Here is a 6,110-nt window from a genome sequence, read left to right on the forward strand (position 1 = left end):
GGTTTGTGTCACATGTTAGAGCTGTCCTTGGTCCTGAAGACACTATTCATGTTTGATTGACAGGTGGATCATCTACTCGCGGTGAAAAGCATAATCTGACATTGCGACATCAGTCTAATAAAACAAGGGAACAATACATTGCATGGCTATTTTTTTGCCCATATTGTGACATCACAACCAACCATCCACAGCACTTTTTAGGACAAAGTCATGGTCATGACTACAAGCAGTATCATGTAAGATAGTGTTTCAGCCCACTTCTCACTGTTGTTAGATACTATACTATTGTGACATAACAATACACATTCTACAAAGTCATAAAAAGATACAATTTAAGATCATATATGTTGAATCTTACTAGGTGACTGTTGTGTGTAAGGCAACACAACCAATGTGAGTATTACAAAGGATCACCAGGGTTTGCAAATTCACAGTAGATAAAATATTCAGGAATCATTTCAAAGATATCCTGCATACATTCACGCACACAATGCCTTCTGAATAAGATCCAAGGAAAGCTATTCCTGCAGATGTCATTTATTATTCACACTCATCAGTGTCTGTAAGGCCAAGGAAGTTCATCTTTTCAAGCCACAAATATCCCCGTCATAAATTCCTAAAGGAACTCATGAATAACTCAACGAGAGTCGACAAATGCATGACGATCTAAAAGCTAATATTTTGATCGGTTACTACGAATGTAAAGTTTTAAAATTAAATTTTCCTTAGCATTATTTACTCACCCTTAATCATCTTTCAGAGCTCATATTATTTTATATTTTTCTGAGATGAAATTCTAAGCTTCTGATTGCCATAAGTCCACTATACAATAGTCAATACGATTTGTGTAGGAAACAGACAATAATTCAAGCTGTTAATCACTGATAAGTCTCCAAACTCATTTGCACTTGCAATCAATTAAAAAAATTGTGCTTTATGCCATGCCATACTTGACATTAGTAACATTATATGCCATTGGTTCTTCAGCTTTATGGTGTTTTTTGCTGTTTTGGGCACTTGTCTATCCACTTTCCTTGTTTAGAAAGCCAAACCTTCTATCCACTTAAGACATACTTTTGTTTTTCACTGAAAAAAAAAGAAAATACGTGATTGGAATGAAATGAAGGCAAGTAAATGATGACAAAATCTTTATTCCTTGATGTCCTGGACAAGTCTCATTTTTTCTTGTACATGGCCCCACCCATCTTTTTTTGAGCATTGAGAGAGTCACAGCTGTCTTATCAGTGTAAATAAAGCTAGAGTTACTCAACCTTAAGTCTGAATGCTCTTAACCAACAGGGAAAGAAAGATAATGCAGCATATAAGAGCATTGCACAACAACATAAGCTGAATGCCGTGGGTCTGAAACAACGTGTTTGGTATTTATGATGATAAATCAGAAATCGCTGCCATTCATTAGTGTGGAATGTGGAGAGAGGCGAGATTTACTTCCTCTTTCCAATGAAAGAATCTTTGTTTGACAACACCAACACTCATACAGGATACAAGAAGGGGTTGAGTGAAAGAAACAGAGAAAGAGAAAAAGAGAAAGAGGGAATGTTGCCTTTGTGTCATGTTCTTTAAGTAACACTGAGCGTGTGTTTGCTTTACTGTGCGTCTTTGTGCCCGATATGAGCATCTACAGCCATCATCTGTGTCTTTTCAGCGGTCAGTGTCTGACAGTAAAAAATCAGCATTACATCACTGTCTCAGCAGTGGATGCTCTGCAGTGAATGGGTGCCGTCAGAATGAGAGTCCAAACAGCTGATAAAAACGTCACAATAATCAACACCACTCCAGTCCATCAGTTAACGTCTTGTGAAATAAAAAGCTGCATGTTTGAAAGAAATCCATCAAGACATTTTTAATTTGCTTCTGGCTAAAATACGGCTAAATATTTCCATAGCATAGTGAAAAAGTAATCTGGTCTGAATCAGGAGAGAAATATGCACAGATCAAGCACTGTCCAAAATAGCTCTAAACAAATATGTCAGTGGAGTATGATGTGAGAAGACAATTGGGGATTGAAGGAAGCGTTATTATGGATTATGGACTCATATTTTGGCCAGAACTGACGGATTAAAGTTAAAATGCCTTAATTATTTGATTTGTTTCTTACAAACCTGCAGCTTTTTGCTTCACAAGACATTAATTGATGGGCTTGTGTGGTGTAGATTACATGTGGTAGTTGGGTAAACTATTCCTTTAAGTGCATAAAATTAAGTTCCATTCTTTATGCAAAATATTTTTTCCTTATGATTTTGGAGTCAAATTTGACCAAGACCATTTTCATGAAATTCGCCCATCATGCAATTACACAAACACAAAACACAATCATAACATGAGTGATTAAGAACTGACTGACTGTTGCTATAGCAACGGTTCATTCATTAAAACATTAGAGCTGGAAGTGTCAGCAAACCATCTGCGTAGGCCGGGAGGACGTTCGTGAGAATGAGAGAGAGAACGAGAGAAGAAACTTGCAGAACAGCATTGGACCAAACACCATTAAAACACATTCAAACACAGAAAACTCTGCTAAGAATGCAGTAAAGCTCAAGAAAGCCAATGAGCTTGTTAATGCAAAGGCAGAATAATGATGCGGTGTTTACAGCAGACACTAAATACCTCCATCTCATGACTTCTTCTCTCCCACCCAGAAGCCCAACAGGACACATCCTGCACAAAAGCGCCTCTGTGTGCCATTCATAATCATAATTTGATTCATTATTACAGCAGCATCCCAGACTCCCTCTCTTACTAAGGAATGGGAGGTAAACATCCTCTCTTAAGAGTCTCTTAAAGCAATTTATTTATTTATTTATGTTTTAATGCCATATCAGCAACAGTCGATATATTAATGGCAATATCAATTCAATACATCATTTACAATAATATAACATTTTCTTAAGAAACAATCGTTATACAAAAACATACAAGAAACAACTATAGTACTGATAAAAATCATATAGTACAATCTTAAAGTTTAATCAGTGATAAAAATTCTAAAATTCTTCCAGGAGAGACTTAAAAAAAAAGTATTTTAGTATATTTTCTGATATCATTTAAAATTAGACATTCAGTTAAAATATGTTATAAACTCAAAAAAATTCTTACACAAGTCACAGACTGGTTTCTCTTCTCCTTTCAATAAAGAGTGAGTCTTGAATGTCCAGTTTGACATCTACAGTATATATATATATATATACAGTGCAGGTCAAAAGTTTGGAAACATTACTATTTTTAATGTTTTTGAAAGAAGTCTCTTCTGCTCATCAAGCCTGCATTTATTTGATCAAAAATTACAGAAAAAAAAACAGTAATATTGTGAAATATTATTACAACTTAAAATAATAGTTTTCTATTTGAATATACTTAAAAAAAAAAATTTTATTCCTGTGATGCAAAGCTGAATTTTCAGCATCATTACTCCAGCCTTCAGTGTCACATGTAACATCCAGTCTATCACATGATCATTTAGAAATCATTCTAATATTCTGATTTATTATGAGTGTTGGAAACAGTTCTGCTTTCTAATATATTTGATGAATAAAAGGTTAAAAAGAACTGCATTTAAAAAAAAAAAAAAAAAAAAAAAAAAAATCTCATAATATATATTCTAATAATATATTTTCTTTACTATCACTTTTTATCAATTTAACACATCCTTGCTGAATAAAAGTATTGATTTTATTAAAAAAAAGAAAGAAAAAAATTACTGACCCCAAATTACTGACCAGTAGTGTATATTGTTATTACAAAATATTTATATTTTAAAAACATAGCTTCTTTTTTTTTTTTTTTTTTTTTACTTTTTATTCATCAAAGTATCCTAAAAAAGTATCACATGTTCTGAAAAAATATTAAGCAGCAGAACTATTTCCAACTTTGATAATGAATCATCATATTAGAATGATTTCTAAAGGATCATGTGATAATGATCCTAAAAATTCAGCTTTGCATCACAGAAAGAAATGATAATTTAAAGTATAATAAATTTAAAAACAATTATTTTAAATTGTAATAATATTTCACAATATTACATTTTTTTTCTGTATTTTTGATCAAATAAATGCAGGCTTGATGAGCAGAAGAAACTTCTTTCAAAAACCTGCCAAAATAATTATATTTATTATATGTAACTTGAACTATTTAATATTTTTTAATATATATATATATATATATATATATATATATATATATATATATATATATATATAGATATATAACCTGATCATAACATCAGATACTGTTTTCAAAACAGTAATTACTTCTTTCATTTACTACTGGATTCACCTCATATAGTTTGTTGTATATGCATGCATTCATAACATTTGCCATTTATTGTTAATGTATAGATTCAATTTAGGTTTTACATCAGATACTGGAATATTACATTGTTATTTCCACCAGAAGAGCTTCCTTAGACACTTTATCTGCTTTTTCATTGCTTGACAACAAAAATAATGTTGAAATCTTGTTTCTTTAAAAAGTTAACTATAAGTCTCTTAAATATATCCATATGTCCTCTCTTTAAGGAAATTAGAGATCAACGTGTTTAGTTACAATTTTAAAGCAGTTCTGTTATCTACTAAATTAAATATCATAAGGTGTTAGGACATTGAAGCCTGGTCTAATAATTTGTCTTGATCAGAATTGAATATTGTACTCCATTAAAAGAGTCAGGAACCCCACAAACTAAACTAAAAGGGTTTTTAAAACGATGTATCTTTCCATTTTAAGTACTTTTCAAACATTTCAGAAATTACTAAAGTTAGATTACGTTAGTTACAGACGATCGCGCGATTTCAGTCAGGACGATATATAAACAAAACGTAAGCATTATATTTATATTAATAGGTTCACACGCAAGAAATATATCACCAAAACATATACGTCTTTAAGATAACTGACAGTTCTCTAACTGTGCTAGAGAAGACCCTCAACTGCTTACAGCACAAAAATTACTGAAAGAAATTCATTTAAACACAGACCTCGTTTAAATCCATCGAAAAATCGCGCACTAACCTCAATTCGTTTCCGGCGACAGAAACTGGAACTTTTACGCGCAGCGCACCTGTGAGGTCCAGCTGACTGGACACACACGGCGCGCGCCTCCGGAGCGGTCTGTCGCGCGCGCTCGTGGGTGTGGAGCGCGAGCTGTGATTGGACTCTCCGCGGTGGCGCGTGCCGGGGTCCGAAGCGTGATGTCACGGTTCCCGTGGCTCGAGGAGGTCACTCCCGGTCGGTTCGTAGTGGCGCGCCATGTGCGAGATTGTGATGCCAGTGTGAGGTTTTCAGTTTTTCTCAATATAAAGTATATGCAATCTTATATATACTTTTTTTTCCTTTTACAAGTGTATGAAACTGTAACTGTTAAGTTTTTCTTGTTTTTAAAGCTGGCCATAAGATTTAAAGTTGTGTGTTTTAGTTGTGCATGAAATGTTTGTTCCCTCTTAATGCTGCCAGATGGTTTCTATGTGTGGATTAGGTCTGAAAGAACAAAAACAACTAACTCTGCAATCTTTCCTCTTAATTTGAGAATAAGGTGACGGATTAGGGACAAAGCGAGTGTCTTGAATATGTTTCAAATGGGACCTTTGTTCCAAAGGAGATTAAATTACAAAAAATGTACCCAAACCCCACACAACATCATTTATTTTCACTCTTTGAACTAAGGATGTTAACGTTAATACAGCATACAAAGCAAATGTTGTGGTTTAACTTTTAAAATTGAGTTAAAATAGTCTTTCTTTTTTTAAGAGAATAATGAAATTGAAAAAGTCTAAAATAGTGGTTTAAGAAAAAATATTATAGTCCATTTTTAGCTGAGCAGGGCAGATGTGCTAAACAAGAAGAAATAACTGTTGCATTCATTTTAATATTGCAATTAAGGGTGCCATTTCTAAGATTAAACACTTCTAGAATAGTTTTAATGGTGAGAGTCAATGAGTTTCTACATTTTTATGATTTTTTAATGAATAAGGAAAGCTCACTGTCATACCTTCAGGAACATAATTATAGCTTAATAACTGAACTACAACAACTTAGTTATTTCACAAGCTCTCTGATCTTGAGTTTTGTGATCACTAGATAATGATTGATTGATT

The sequence above is a fragment of the Cyprinus carpio genome, chromosome A15 (assembly GCF_018340385.1).
Source record: "Cyprinus carpio isolate SPL01 chromosome A15, ASM1834038v1, whole genome shotgun sequence".
NCBI classification, from domain to species: Eukaryota; Metazoa; Chordata; class Actinopteri; order Cypriniformes; family Cyprinidae; genus Cyprinus; species Cyprinus carpio.